The sequence below is a fragment of the Salvelinus sp. IW2-2015 genome, unplaced genomic scaffold, assembly GCF_002910315.2.
Source record: "Salvelinus sp. IW2-2015 unplaced genomic scaffold, ASM291031v2 Un_scaffold7005, whole genome shotgun sequence".
Taxonomy (NCBI): domain Eukaryota; kingdom Metazoa; phylum Chordata; class Actinopteri; order Salmoniformes; family Salmonidae; genus Salvelinus; species Salvelinus sp. IW2-2015.
In genome coordinates this window covers 1-16,655 of record NW_019948266.1, presented here as the reverse complement: position 1 = coordinate 16,655, position 16,655 = coordinate 1, and the positions used below count along the sequence as shown (strand labels likewise).

Here is a 16,655-nt window from a genome sequence, read left to right as displayed (position 1 = left end):
CCAAAGAGAATCAAATAACTGCACCGCTAAACACTACCTCAGCGTACAAAACTGACTGCCACCCGCTCAAACACTAACCTCAGCGTCGACAAATGACTGCCGACCGTAAAACTAAACCCAGCCGTACACAAACTGACTGACGTCAAACTCAACCCTCAAGCGTCGACAATGACTGCTAACACTCCGCTCAAAACTAACCCGCCAGCCGTAAAACACGCCCTGCCACCGCTAACCAACTTACCCTCAGCCGAACAAATGACTGCTAACTGCTAACTCACCCTCCTCCAATGCTGATCCCGCCGGCTGCCGAGGCAGAGGCATCCCAGCGGTTTGTTTAAGATGACAAGACCTGTTTGAGACTGGAGAGACGCTCGTTACCTTGTGGAAGAATGACTTTCTCAAAGAGTAGCATTCTGTCTATCTCAAATCCAATGAAAAGCCGCTCAGACACCTTGAACTGGCATTTGGCAACTGCAAGTTCGGGCCGAGTGGATGTTTCTTTCTAGAAAGAAACATGGTCTCTTACCGTTGCATCAGACGTGGACTCAGAGTTTGCCACACAGGACAAAGAACGTTCGGCGTCCAGGCAGAACTTGTATCGATCCAGGCTGTCCACGCTCTGTCCGTAGACTCGAATACCGGGGCTGTAGAGGCAGATTATGGGCTGACTTCAGGTCACAAGGCCACAGTAAACTATACTGAAACAAAATAAAATGCTAACAGAACATTATCCACAAGAGATTTACTGAAGTTACAGGTCATATCAGTCAAATGAATAAAGTGACTTAGCGGCCCTAACTCTATCGGATTCTCAACAATCGATATGGGACACCACCAAGATTGCATCTTACTTGGTCGGACCACCTTAAAACAAAACAAGAGGCGTGGATCAGAAAACCCAGTCAGTATTCACGTGGACCCACCACCTTCACTCATCCGCGCGCATGATCTACTTTGCAATATGAGTTGATCAGGCTGTGTGATTGTGGCCTGTGGAATGTTTGTCCACTCCTCTTAAACTTGCTGTGCGAAGTTGCTGGATATTGGAGGGATATGGTACAACACGTCAATCCAGGAGCACCAAACATGCTCAAATAGGACATGTCTGAGCTGAGTATGCAGGCCATGGAAGAAATTGGAAACAATATTTCAGCTCCTCAGGACTTGTGTACAGATCCTTTGCACATGCATTAATATATGCTGAACATGGGGGAGCTGATAGATTTAGAAGTGGTCAACAAGTGGCCTTATACTCGTACGAGACTACCTTCTCTGTGCATTCAAATTAGCATCAGATAAATGCAATTGTGTTTGTGGCTCCGAGCTTATATCTGCCTTCATATACCATAACCCGACCCGTTGACAGGCCACCAGTGGGCACTCTGTTACAATGTTTACATCAGCAAACCGCGCTCGGCCACCATCACACATCGAGCCCACGACGCATAACACGGTGGTTCTATGCGGTGTGAGGTCCGTCTGCCAGACGCTCACTGCGAAATTCTTCTAAAACAAACGTTGGAGTGCCGGCTTACGGTAGAGCAAACCTTAACCATTCAACTTCTGGCCAAAGGGCTCTGTGGGACCATTCCTGAGCAGTCCGCGTGCCAATCTGCAGCGCTCCCTCAAAAACTTGAGACATCTTGGCATTGGTTTTGTACATAAACCCCATTTAAGAGTGTCTTTTATTCGTCCCAGCACAAGGTGCACCCTGCTTAATGATCATCTCCTGCTTTGTGATATGCCCACCCTTCAGGTGAATGGATCATCTTCGCAGTAAAATGCTCGATAACAGAGATGTAAACAAATTTTGTGCACGAAACTTTGCAGAAATAAATACGCAACTGTTCCTCGCGTATGAACATTCTGCGAATTTTTTATTTTCCCAGCCTCATGAAACATGGACCAACACTATAACATGGCCGTTTACATCTTTTGTTTCAGTGAATATATGAGGATAATCTGTAGTTTGTAGAAGAGGCAGTACGGCATACAAGTTTAAGGTCGAAGAGTGGTAACCCAATTCAACATCAACCCTCTGAGCAGTTCCAAGGCCGCCTGGATCTGTGGCATAAAATAACCAAATGCCAGAAGGAATGGTCTTAACCTGATCCTTTTAGATGTGCTGTGTGTGTTGCCTCACCTGTCCACCAAGCAACCAGGTGTCGCCTAGCAGGGCACACTTTCGACTTTCGGCCACATGATCACACACCCAGGCACTTCCTGCATCCCAGGTCCTCATCCTGATGTAGAGCATGGGCTAGCTGGTTCAACCGTTGAGAAACAGTGACAGCCCACAGCAAATAGAAAGATGATTAGGCAACGAGTAGAGACAAATACCAGTCCCCGTCATGCATACATGTGTTCACATTTGAACTTTGACTACATTTGATTGTATGGAGTTATTGTAATAAAAGGTACAGATTGACTATTGGAGTAAATAATGTTTATAAATCTATGGCATGTGTCCCTATTTAAACACGCTAGGCAACGATACGCAGCGATGACATAATACATATTTCCATAGGTATACCAGAATTCTATTGGAAAAAAGGTTTTGCATCAAAGGTTACTCATCTGTCCAACAAATAATAGCCAAGGCAGAGATTTTTCCTATGAGCAGAGCGGAGATTGTGTTTGATCATCTACCAGCGAAATACCGCTTTCCGGGGTTTAGTCCAATGGGGAGAGAGGAGGCCTGGGAAAGCTGGTAGCAGCCAGCATGTTCACCCAGAACGCTACACTAACAGTCCAGAGTTTCCGGAATACACTTCTCATTAAGGGGTTGTATTTTTACATTTAATAAAACAGTGAACGCCATCAAAACTATAAATTTAACACATATAAATGAGTAACAAAAAAGTGTTATATTTTTGATTTGTTTATTTTATAATTTGAGATTCTTCAAAGCCAGTACCCTTGCCCTTGATAGACAGCTTTGGCACACCGCTTGGCATTCTGTCCAACCAGCTTCATTGGGCAAGGTCAGTCACCTGCCTGGCATTAAAATTACACAGGTGTTGCCTTCTAAAGTTATTTTGTGAATTCTTTACCTTCCTTAAATGCATTTTCGCCAATCAAGTTGTGTTGTACAAGGTTACGAGGTGCGATTACCAGAAGATAGCCCTTTGTTAAAAGACAAGTCCAATATTATGACAAACAGATCAAATAGGCAAAGAGAACCGGCAGTCCCATCACTACTTTAAGACTCCGGTCTGATACAATCGGAAAATTTTATGAATTTTGAAAGTTTCTGCTTCAAATGCAATCGCAAAAACCATCAGGGTAGTGCATGATGAAACTGCCTCATAGAGGACCGTCACAGGAAGGAAGACCCAGAGTTACCATCTCTGCGAGGATAAGTTCATGATTTACCAGCCCTCAGAAATTGCAGCCCTAAATACATGCTTCAGAGTTCAAGTAACAGACACGATCTCAACATGAACTTCTCAGAGGAGACTGCGAGAAATCAGGACTTTGCTGCAAAGAAACCAACTCTAAAGGACACCACATAATAAGAAGAGACTTGGCTTACCAATGAGAATACGAGCAATGGACATTAGACCAGGGGAAATCTTTGTCCTTGGCCTGATGATCTCTGCATGTGTGGTTCCCACGCGTGCACACTGATTATTTAGAATTCAAGGCACACTTAACCAACAATGGCTACCACCAAGCGGTAACACCATCCCCATTCTGGTTAGGACTTACACAGCTGGAATGTGAACAGCATGCTAAGATCGGCTGAAGAGCATTCGGGTTGCTGGTGTTTTGTTGATTCATGTTGCATGTTTGGACACGCGGGTCAGTAACAGGTTTGATCGGGAATGCATATCATAAAGGCACGGACGCAATAATCTGGCTCCATAACTACAGTCAACAGAGAAGGGGACATTTCTGGGCTCCTTTAGGTGATTATGTGATATCATTGCGACCAAACATTTCGATACGGACACATAAAGTTAACCCTGTGGCGAGCCTGGTATTTTAAAGATAAAAACATTGCATAAGAAGTAGCCTTAATTCAAGAAAAAAAACATTCATTAAGAAGATGTCCTACTTTCAAGTGACAACAGGTTTGGTACTCGTTACTGGGTGCATAACTGAGCTAAAGAGGGTAGCTTGTGTAGAATTTAAAAAATAGGTAGCTTGATAACCAGTGAGAGTCATGGTTTTCCGACGGAGGATTTGGTTTTACGGCAACACCTACGTTCCCACTGAATAAGAACAACGGCTCAACAGAAAGCCACTGTGACCAGATCTGACTTCATTTCTGTACGGACACAGCAAAAAGTGTATTCATACAGTAGACAATTACCACAGGCCATTGCTGTATATAATCCTGTTTACATAGCTGGTCCATACTTAGATGGGCATCTTGCACTCACCAGTAATGTAACCACATGCGTAAATGAAGATGGCTTTGGGAGATTTGAACACATTAAAACGGTTAAAGCATGTTCTTGTCTCAACAAACTACATCAATTTAAATCTTAAATACTCTAAAGGATTTGTGTGTTGGTGCTGAGCAAACCCGAGGAAGGCGCAGTGTCCGAAAACGTTTGTATCTCAATACATTTTTGGGAGGGACCCCCCCCATGGTGGGCCAAACTCCTTATTACTTCATAAAAGTATGTTTTCTTCCGCCCCATTCAGTCCCACGCCTCGCAAACTTATTGGGTGTGTGGTCACACTTCTAGCGTGCCTAAGCGAGTTCGAAGAGTCACCAGGGTGCAGTATCAATTTAAAGACTTAAGTAACTGTCTTTGTATTTTACCATACAAATATAACTATTTATTCCCACAAAAGGAAACACTTGTCCTTGCTTGCTTTTAAAAGAATTTATCTTTTAACTCTCGGTGGAGGTACTCGACAATTTGATGCTCCTTCTTCTCCTCTGATCCCTCTGTAGCAGGAAGGACTGCGTTGCCGTCGGTCCCCTGTCCACTGCAGGAAACAGTTTGGTGGTATGTCCTATCCAGCAGGGGAGGCAACCTTTATCACACAGCATGGCGTTGATCCCGACGCTCTTCCCGTTACTTGTCCTATAAAGGTAGACACACTGAGTGAGGAAACATTAACACAGGTCTAACGAGCATTTTCCACGAAAATGTGCATGAGTCCGACCCAGGTTTTGGAGAGAAAAATTGGATTGTGTGATTCATTGAAAACATGAATAGCGACGGAAAACAGCGCTTTCCGCAATGACTGGTGGCCGCAATCGCAACAGTAGGTTCCATTACGTCGCGGTGGAGGGAACGTACCTTCCGAAGAAGACACAAGCTTCATGTGTCTGCGTGCCAGCACCTCATCCGAATCCCTGACACCTTTGACAGGTAACCGTGCACTTCCTGAACCTGCTCCTTCTGTAGTAAGACGGGTCCAGCTCCTCATTCCTAATGTGTCTGTGAGCGGTAGAAAAAATATTAATCACACAATCGCATTAGTCCAAACCCCTAGGAACTAGACTAGAGGTCGGCCGATTAATTTGGGGCCGATTTCAAGTTTCAAACAATCGGTAATCGCGCACCATTTTTGGAGCACCGATTGTGGCCGATTATCCTGCACTCCACGAGGAGACTGCGTGGCAGGCTGACTACCTGTTACGCGAGTGCAGCAAGAAGCCAAGGTAAGATGCTAGCTAGCATTAAATGTATCTTATAAAAAACAATCAATCTTAACATAACCACTAGTTAACTACACATGGTTGATGATATTACTAGTTTATCTAGCTTGTCCTGCGTTGTATATAGTCGATGCGGTGCCTGTTAATTTCTCATCGAATCACAGCCTACTTCGCCTAACGGTTGATGATTTAACAAGCGCATTTGCTAAAAAAGCACTGTCGTTGCACCAATATGTACCTAACCATAAACATCAATGCCTTTCTGTAAAATCAATACACAAGTATATATTTTTAAACCTGCATATTTAGTTAATATTGCCTGCTAACATGAATTTCTTTTAACTAGGGAAATTGTGTCACTTCTCTTGCGTTCCGTGCAAGCAGTCAGGGTACATGCAGCAGTTTGGGCCGCGTGGCTCGTTGCAAACTGTGTGAAGACCATTTCTTCCTAACAAAGACCGTAATTAATTTGCCAGAATTGTACATAYTTATGACAAAACATTGAAGGTTGTGGAATGTAACTGCAATATTTAAACTTAGGGATGGCACCCGTTCYATAAAATACGGAACGMTTCCGTATTTCACTGAAAGAATAAACGTTTGGTTTTCGAAAAGATAATTTCCGGATTTMACCATATTAATGACCTACGGCTCGTATTTCTGTGTGTTATTATGTTATAATTAAGTCTATGATTTGATATAGCAGTCTGAGCGGTGGTAGGCAGCAGCAAGCTCGTAAGCATTCATTCAAACAGCACTTTCATGCATTTGCCAGCAGCTCTTCGCTGTGCTTCAAGCATTGAGCTATTTACGACTTCAAGCCTATCAACTCCCGAGATTAGGCTGGTGTAACCGATGTGAAATGACTAGTTAGTTAGCGGGGTGCGCGCTAATAGCATTTCAAATCGGTGACGTCACTCGCTCTGAGACGTTGAAGTAGTTGTTCCCCTTGCTCTGCAAGGGCCGCGGCTTTTGTGGAGCGATGGGTAACGATGCTTCGAGGGTGGCTGTTGTCGATGTGTCCCTGGTTCGCGCCCAGGTAGGGGCGAGGAGAGGGATGGAAGCTATACTGTTACACTGGCAATACTAAAGTGCCTATAACATCCAATAGTCAAAGGTATATGAAATACAAGTGGTATAGAGAGAAATAGTCATATAATTCCTACAACCTAAAACTTCTTACCTGGGAATATTGAAGACTCATGTTAAAAGGAACCACCAGCTTTCATATGTTCTCATGTTCTGAGTAAGGAACTTAAACATTAGCTTTTTTACATGGCACATATTGCACMTRTACTTTCTTCTCCAACACTTTGTTTTTGCATTATTTAAACCAAATTGAAACCTAGCTGCCAATAGAACAGGCAAGTGTCAATCAATTCCACACCACAAAACATTGTGCTTTTCATTGGTGTAAACGAAAGCCAGCTTTATCGACCACAACTTGTGGTAAGGTGGAAAGCTAGTAGCTACCTTCCAGAAAGTAGGAGCTTTCTTTGATGTACGCGGCCAGCTGCTCGAAGATGCCGTTGATTTTCTTCTTGGCCGTGACAAAGTGCTTGAGCGGGCTGGCGTTCACCTCCGCCATGAGTCTTTTGTCTTTCTTGCCAATAGCGTTGGGGTTAGGCCGCGTGAAAACCAGAGACATTGCACTGAAAAAGAGAGCAAAGAGTCAAAATGAGAACAGATCATCCTAGGTAAAAAAAAATAATAATAAAAAGAGGGGAAAAAAGGATGAAATCATTTACAAATGTAGGCTGTCACTAATACGTAGGCCCTAGCTTCCTCTGAAACGGTGATGGCATTGGAAGGATAGGCTTAGCGAGCGACTAATCCCAACAAAGTTCAAAACCCAGGGAGAAAATAAAACAAAGCCAAATCCTTATCATATTCCAGTTGATAAGGTCTTTAAAAAAGATAATACCATGTTATGTGATTAGGCTACATTTCTTAGCCTACCTGCTTAAAATACAAATTGTAGAAGGCATTCGAAGTGTTTCAACAGTGAAAACGGAAGGAATGACAAGACACCTTACTACATTTACATTTACATTTAAGTCATTTAGCAGACGCTCTTATCCAGAGCGACTTACAAATTGGAAAGTTCATACATATTCATCCTGGTCCCCCCGTGGGAATTGAACCCACAACCCTGGCGTTGCAAGCGCCATGCTCTACCAACTGAGCCACACGGGACCGTGTTATGCTACTAGTCAAATAGTAGCATAACAATGGCTTACGTTGCAATGAAAAACTAAACTTCATTAACTGACCCCTACTTAAAACATAGGCTACATTGTTCATTGGGGAGTCAAATGTAGAGTAGAACGGTCCTTTGAATGCCAGCTGCTAATAGGAAAAATGCTGCTCTGTTCAAAATGGTGAGGATGTAAACAATACATTCACTCTCCTATTAGGATCCCACAGAATGGAAACCGGGATGTTTCCAGATCCCTTTTCAGCTAGTAAGCCTAGGCTACAGGCTAATATCCATTCTAAACTTTTTTTTTTACAGTTTACTTTTTCAGGAGATTGCTTTAGATTTGGGTACCATATGCAAGCAAGACAGATTGTGAATATTTTTGGAGCTGAACGACACACCTCATTATCAGATGACAATTACACAGGAGAAAAATCCACTTCAGAATGAAAAGCAGCTAGAATAGCTTGAATAGAATCCGTTTAGTTTCCATAAATAACACTGACAAACAAAAGGCTAATGGTCAATCAGCTGACTTTGAACTTGTGATTGGGGGGGAAATCAATAGTTACATATGGGGATATTATTTAACGCTATAACGCAATATTACTTTTGTGTTAGTTGGCTGTAACTGCATCAAAAACGSCACTATTTTTCCCACATATCTTGTTCTCTATCTTTTTCAATAGTGAGCGAATTTGTTTTCAGCACTTTTATTTCCATGACGGATCAAAAGTTGTTTTCTCATGGCTCTCTTGTCCCTGTGGGCAATTCCACATTAATAGAYTGATGCCGCGACTCAGATTTTTCACTTTAAAATGTTTATCAGTGCAGATGAAAAGTTTGGTAACAGAATGACGGCACCAAAAGCACAAACTGTCATTATTTTAACAAACTTRGCATCTGCACTGTTCTTCGAGGAAAATGTGTTTGTCAAAGTTCGAGGATTTTCTTTTTTAAATTAGTCCTTGTGCATAGAGTTGTCGTTTTCACTTTGAAATCATTGGTTTTTGTTTGGCATACATTTTAAAGTGAATAACGCGAGTCTCAGCATCACTTTGTTACCGTGGAATTGGCCCAATGCAGCAAACATATGGTGAGCAATATTTTTGGAACATCAAATCACAATAAATCTTGAGAATCGCAATAGGCCTACATATAGCATCAGCACCTGAGTATGCTGATAATGTCGTGTCGGCAGGTAGCCTAGTGGTTAGCGCATTGGGCCAGTAACCGAAAGGTTGCTAGATCGTATCCCCGAGCTGACAAAGTAAAAATCTGTCGTTCTGCCCCTGAACAAGGCAGTTAACCCACTGTTCCTAGGCCGTCATTTTAAATAAGAATCTGTTCTTAACTGACTTGCCTAGTTAAATTCCCAGCCCTAGTTTTAATCTAAACTAATGACATCGTCATATAGCCTATATTACTCATGCAGTAACCTAGTCAATCACACAACCATCATAAACACATCTCAWCTGGGTTCATTTGACTTCCTGACAGATATAAAAAGATAATGTGTCTTCTATCAAAGCATTTTTGTAGTCCTAAAGCCAGAATAGGCCTACAGGTCTAAGCCAAAAAGCACATGCACTGGTACGTGCTCTGCAGGAGTGCCAGACTTCACAGCCAATTGATTGTCACCAGGAGCTCTTGGCACCAGGTTACTAGTGTCAGGTGTCAACCTAACAGAAGKCTTAGACATTTCCATCTGATAATCTACCTAAACTCCATGGTAATCTGTGATTAGAGTGCCTGAGTGAGTTAACTACAACTCCTGAAATCTTATATTTGTCATTTTGTAGAGTTGACATCAGCAAGCAWTGCATCAACTCATGATAGCGAACAGGATCTTAGAATGCACTCTTAATAATGATAGTAAAGAGCTCAAAGTACAGAATCTTAATTTATTATTGTTCAATATGATCCTAAAACTAGCCAACCCTAGTGACTCAGCCAATGAGTGTTCAACAGAGAGAGAGAGAGAGCAGCTCTGTGAGTCACCTTCAGTAGGCCTACACTGTAAGGACAAGCATGATTTGCTTTTGGCAGCTGTCCCCATTCCCCTTGTCAGACAGCCGTGGTTCACATGGACTACTGCCCTGTCAGTAATGGCAAAGCTCAAGCCACAAGCATATTGTAGCCCATGTAAAATTCAGATGTCTTTTTCAGCCACAGCCTATTCTTTGCAGTCAATTCTCAATTGCAATCTCAAATGTGTTTTGCATTTAAGCAGTCAAACATGCAATATCCTGAAAATGTGACTGCTGACATGCAAAACAATTTGGGACTGTATCAACAGTTGATTTATGGGTAGATTTTCCCTTTAATGTCACTTTCAAGACAAAAAAAATGTGCTCAGTTTCCCACTTGGAAAATATCAGAATCAACTAATAGGAAGCTATATGCAAAAAGCGTATGCAAATTTTAACTAATGGATTCCTAGTTGTRTTAAAAGCACCAATCAGATTATCTGGTGTATGTACAATCTGTAGCTAACTGCCTGACTATGTGCATAGGCACCACTCCCCCTGGATGACTGCCTGTGATCCCTGGCCGTGACCCAACTGTCAGACGGTGTCTCCGGGAGAGCTGGATATGCAAAAAAATACATTTACATTTCACACTTGTACATATGTGAAAAGGGACAACTATAAGCGGACCCTATTTGACCTTTTGTGTAAAGAGTAGAAAAATTCCCATCAAAAGCGATTCAGCATTGAGTAAAACTGAGGGTAGGTGCCACTTACCTTACCTACTTGTTAGATCAACCTTCAGGGAAAATATTAGGCTAATGTTACTTTATCTAGTTAGCTAGACAGGAACTTGATCGTTACCATTCACCTACATTTCGCAAGAGACTCAGCTGAGGCTGCAGTGGACAAGCTAGCTACACTAACGTTACCGCAGTGACCTAAGGGATAATCCAACCTAAAAATGAAACGTGCTACGTCATGATAACGTTCTCATGACTGGAGATAGGGGATAATTTGCCTAGAGATAGAACACAGACCATGTATATCGTCATGACGAAGTATATATTTCACCGACATGTGCTAAAACGAAACAGTGGACCAAATTAATCAGCTTAGTTTTTCCTTCAAGTACCATCACGCAACGTGATTTTCGCTTCTCGTCTTGTCCTACTCGCCCTGTTTGTTTCTGTGTGAAAGGGCCGTTGGCCTTGCGAAAACTGGAACCACGTTGACAATTGTGAAATGTTATAGCTAGCTAAATATTTCACATGCTGATATTGACTTTGGTATTATTGTGGGGTAGCTAGCTACGTTTGTATAGTCTGGGTTACCAGTCTTTAAGCTAACATCCCACTCCTGTCATTTGCCAAAGACTGGCTAATGGCGGGTAGCTAGCTGCCGTTAACTAACTACAAGTGACATTTGCGCTGGTTTTACAAGTTTCTCTCTGACTTTGGACATTACATAGCTAGCTAAAGAGTTAGCTACAAAGCTAGAAGGCTCCGATGCTTCACGTTGTCTCACGTGAATGTAACAACGTTAGCAGCTAGCTAACATTAGCCAACGAACGTTATCATCACTGGAGAAGTCTTACCACGAAAGGGTGGACTGATTTATAACCAGTCTTCTTGCATCTTGGTCCTTCGATTATAGCAATGAATATGTACTAAAATGTTACAAAATCTAGTTAGCTGTTTTCTCCGACCTAGACAATTAAATGACCTAGCCAATGAATGTAAAAGGAGTAAATTTTGTAATTTTCACGTCCTCCTTGATTAGTTGTGGTGGTTAACTACAGCAAAGGCACATTATCGCCACCTACTGGAATGGAGTGTAACTATGGAGTACCTAAAATCACTAAATAGATAAATCAACCATTAAACGTAAACGTGAGTATACAGAAAGTACGCAAATAAATACAAAATATCGATAAATCAACCCATTTTGAAATAATTCCAGATAAAGAAACCATATACGCCTTGTATCTCGAGAGACAATACTTTGTGGCTTTAGAGTAAAATAAAAATAATTAACTACCGGTAGTAAGATCTATCAATAAATATTATCAAAAATATGTATGGAAATAGATTAATCAATAAACAAACTGTAATCACTATAACGACAACACATCAGTTGAAAAGTCACAGCCTAAAAGCGGTTTTCCCAAGATACAGATCTAGGATTATTTTCCCCTCCCCCAATCCAAACCTTAACCATTAGTGGGGAAAATGCTAAACTGTCCCAAGATCAGAATCTAAGCCTAGGGGCAACTTCACCCTTCCCCAGCCTAAACAGCAGCTGCTGTCTAAATATTCATCAAAGTAAAGGCATTTGACCATGAGATTTGTGGAGAAGCAGGTATTGTATACACTATGTTGGGACCAATCAATGAATATACGTTTATTTAGGACATGTCATTGGAATAACCTCTGACTGAACAGTCCATTCTGTTATTGTGTCATTCCTCTTTGTTAGGGCCATAATAAAAACGGTATTTTGGCTTTTGATACAGTACCAACTACTCAAAAGATTGGTTGCACAATGGAATCACAGCTTGGTTCAGTGTTTTATTGACAAATGACCAAAATATAAATTTTCACAACTATCTCTACTAGCGTTTACAACATTTTTCAGAGTATGCCCAGGCAGCATCAGATCTATTCAGTCAAACTTTGTCCTCAATGATTACTTGTCATGGAATGTAAAAAATGTATAGTTATTTAAGAGAAACATACAGTATATGTTCTGGTGCGCTTTCAGCATGATGCAACGTTTTGGAACATTCTGATAGAAATAGGCAATGTAGAACAAACATGCCTGTCTGACATGTAGAATAAGGACTCACGTCGGCTCTATTCATTGCATCTACAATGTTTGGGTGCTGAACATGGACTTGTTTTCAACATGAAAATGACAAGGGGACTGAGAATGTGTTATGAGCTGTGTTCTTTAGATATTACACATTCGAAAAGCCACATGGAATCTTTGGAATAAATTCCTTTAATACAAATATCAAAATAATAAATAGGACAGATGTTTTAATAATCTCCTAGACCATGGTGCATTGCATACTGTATTAGGAGTGTATTTGGAAATGAAGGGCACTTTACAAATAAAGTTATTCTTATTGCCTCATACTGTATGTAGGAGTGTCTTGATTCAACAAAACAAGTTATTTTGACAGTTAAAATAATAATACTAAAACAGTACATTTGTCTCACAAAAGTTTCAAATGACTTTCAGTGGAAAGGGGTTTCAAGAGAAAAGGTCTCCCGCAACGCCCACTTGGATTTGGCTAATGGAGTTTTCCTGAATTAACAAAAGTTCAGTAAAGGCACCATAGAAACAAAAGCTGACACCTGGAAGTGGCAGCACATTGCCATTGGCACTCAGGGGTCCACAAATGACACTGCGATGTATCGAGTGCCTGCAGTGGTTCGCAGGCCCTCGTGATAGTGGGTGAGCCGTCCAGGGTGCATGAGGGCCCAGCCTTTGCGGGGTGCCTCGACGGAGCAGTTATACCGTATGAACCTGCATCCCCCACCCTTCAATGGGAAAGCAAACAGAGAGATGAAGTCAGGAAAGGTATATCCAGTCAGGAGATTCACACATACTTCACATTCAGTCAATACATAGAAAGAAAGTGTCAACTCTTGTCTCTAGACTCAAAGTCATACTGCCCACAGCGAACACACTGGAAGGCTTTTCTCATAGGGTACATTACCAGTTGGGGACACCAAAGTATTTAAGTCAGCCACCAATGTGCAATTCTCCCCAACTTTACCAAAAGATGAGAGAGGCCTGTAATTTCATCATAGTACAACTTCAACTATGACAAGACAAAATGAAGAAAAAAAAATCCAAAAAATCACATTGTAGGATTTTTATGCAATATGAAATCTATCTCCTGGGGCTAGGGATATGTATGAGTATAGAAGGGATAAAGATAAGTAATTTGGTTCAACACTACATAGAACAAGACAAAAAGATTTCGTGGCTCTCACATGTACGCGTGTAGAACTTCTTCTTTAAAGAGGCTCTCGTCCTCCATCGGTTACCTGATATTAATGGCACCTGTTTGAACTTTTATCAGTATAAAAAGACACCTGTCCAACAACCTCAAATGTCACACTCCAAATACCACTATGGCCAAGACCAAAAGAGCTGTCAAAGGACACAGAAACAAAAGTGTAGACCTGCCAACCAGGTGGAAACTGAATCTGCAATAGGTAAGCAGCTGGTTTTGAAGAAATCAACTGCGGGAGCAATTATTAGGAAATGGAAGACATACAAAACCACCTGATAATCTCCCTCCACAAGCATCCTCCGGGAGACTCACCAAGACAAGAAGATGCTCATCCACCACGAGAGAGCGGTACACACAAAGACTGACTACTAGCGGGGAAATAGAACTGGTGGATTGCCCAAATGAAGTAATCCACACGGTGAAGGCCGCAACAGAGGGAACCTAGATGAAAAATGACCTGCCAGAGAGCTGGGACCAAAAGTAACAAAGCCTAGCCGCACCCGCAACAGATCACGCACATACGCCCCTTCCACGCCAAGGCGAAAAGCAACAACAAAAGGCGACTTCAAATCCGCGAATGCAAGGAGCCAGACGTTGTCCCCCTGACTTAAGCCAGTACATTGTCCCAGCGCCCGTCTGAAGTTGCTAGAGAGCATTTGGATGATCCAGAAGAAGATTGCGGAGAATGTCATTATGGTCAGAAGCCAAATAGAAACTTTTTGGTAAAAAAACTCAACTACTTCGTTTTGGCCCAGACAAAGAATTGCTGAGTATAGCACCAAAGAAACATACCTTACTGTGAGCATGGGGGTGGAACATTATGCTTTGGGGCTGTTTTTCTGCCAAAGCGGACCAGGACGACTCCGATACCGTGATAAAAGAAAGAATGAATGGGGCCATGTTCGTGAGATTGAGTGGAACCTCCTTCCATCAGCCAGGGCATTATTGAGCATGAACGGGCTTGGGATCTTTCAGCATGCATAGAGGCCAACCATGGCCCGGCACGAGGAGGTGGCTTCGTAAGAAGCTGTTCAGGTCCCTGGAGTGGCTAGCCAGTCTCCAGATCTCAACCCCATAGAAAATCTTTGGGGAGTTTTGAAAGTCCATGTTGCCCAGCAACAGCCCAAAACATCACTGCTCTAGAGGAATCTGCATGGAGGGAATGGGTCAAATACCAGCAACAGTGTGTAAAACCTTGTGAAGACTTACAGAAAACGTTTGACCTCTGTCATGCCAACAAACGGTTATTAACAAAGTATGAGATAAACTTTTGTTATTGACCAATACTTATTTTTCCACCATATTGCCAAATAAATCATAAAAAATCCTACAATGTGATTTTCTGATTTTTTTTTTCTCATTTTGTCTGTCATAGTTGAAGTGTACTATGATGAAAATGACAGGCGCTCTCATCTTTTTAAGTGGGAAGAACGTGCACCAATTGGTGGCTGACTAAATACTTTTTGCCCCACTGTAACTAGTGTGCGAATAACACATTGTGAACAGTGGAGAAACAGTAACTGTGCGGAAAGCACTTTCTTTCTCAAACAAACCAGATTTGCACCTATTCAGTCCAAGTCGAAAGATGCAGGGTAAGACACGGATGCAATACAACACATTTCAAAAGCCTTTCAATTTGGTCGTTTTTTTTACGTGCAAAGGAGAAGAATGAGAGTCACCAAAATGATTCTGATGAAAACAATCTGGGTGTTTCCAAAAACAAAGACCATTTTTGCAATAAGATCATCTTAAATCCATGTGGGCGATGGAGGAACCGAATATCTTAATGCTAAAGATGATCTTGATGTTTTTTGGGAAACTCAGCCTGGAATAATTGTATTCATAGAAAACAACAGTGATGAAAACATACAACAACTAATGGTCTGCATGTAGAACATTGCAGAAGACATACTGCACATACATACACTTGCCATTCCTACTGAAATAGTTGACTGGCAAACTTGATTGCAACATTTCAGGAAAATACACAACTTCACTTTTCTGTTCCAATTCACACTAAATGACAGTATAAGTAGTTGGTTATCCCAACCAATTGAATAGATGTTAATAATAGTGTAATGTAGGGTTGAATTACAGAAGGTGACTGAGGGTATAACAAATCAGGGCACATCCAGAAGTGTTACAATTACCATGGGGTAGCCCTTACAAGTGTTCACATGTCAAAAAGTTGTCCAACCCAGTCTTTAAGGGCCACCTCCCCAAGTCAATGTTGTAAAATCATCACAAACACACTCACCTGGTAAATCAAGCACTTTTTGATTGAGTGCAATATTTATAGTAATGTCGGAACGCGTGCATGGTGTGGCCTTAAAAAAGGGTCTGTCGTCTGGCTTTATATCTAACTACAAAACGCCAAGTCAAACTAGAACGTAGAGCCTGCAAAAGACGAGATGAGTTGACAGACAGGAAATACCAGAGTATTACCAGAGGCAGTGATGCAGACGAGTCATGCAGCAATTTCACATGAAACACGGTGTGATTGCTGATGATTTACGAGCCAATGACGGGGAGGGGCTGAGCAGCCGTGGCCTGGCACTAACAACTGGGGTCCGTTGCACCAACTGCCCTTGATCGAATCTGACACCTTACTGGTTGTGTAAAACCATGAGCCGCTAACAAAACAGCAATACAAGAGGCCCTGTAGTATACCACCCTCGCTGGATGTTGTCCTGCGCTGATTTGTTGATACCCCTTACATTCCCCAGAAGGAGAGTCAAGAAACCTCTGTAATTTCAAACGCAGGGCCGATAAGAAACCATACTCACTAGCTACTTCATCCTAGTCTCTAAAAAACAAGCAGGTCTTATA

General features: G+C 41.9%; 1 non-coding gene across 1 annotated transcript; it reads right to left on the bottom strand.

The window, feature by feature from the left end:
• Positions 1 to 7,747: 7,747 nt before the first annotated feature.
• On the bottom strand, positions 7,748 to 7,824 carry trnaa-ugc (transfer RNA alanine (anticodon UGC)). The gene has a single exon. It is a non-coding gene; the product is annotated as a tRNA-Ala (tRNA).
• Between the last annotated feature and the right edge of the window lie 8,831 nt (positions 7,825 to 16,655).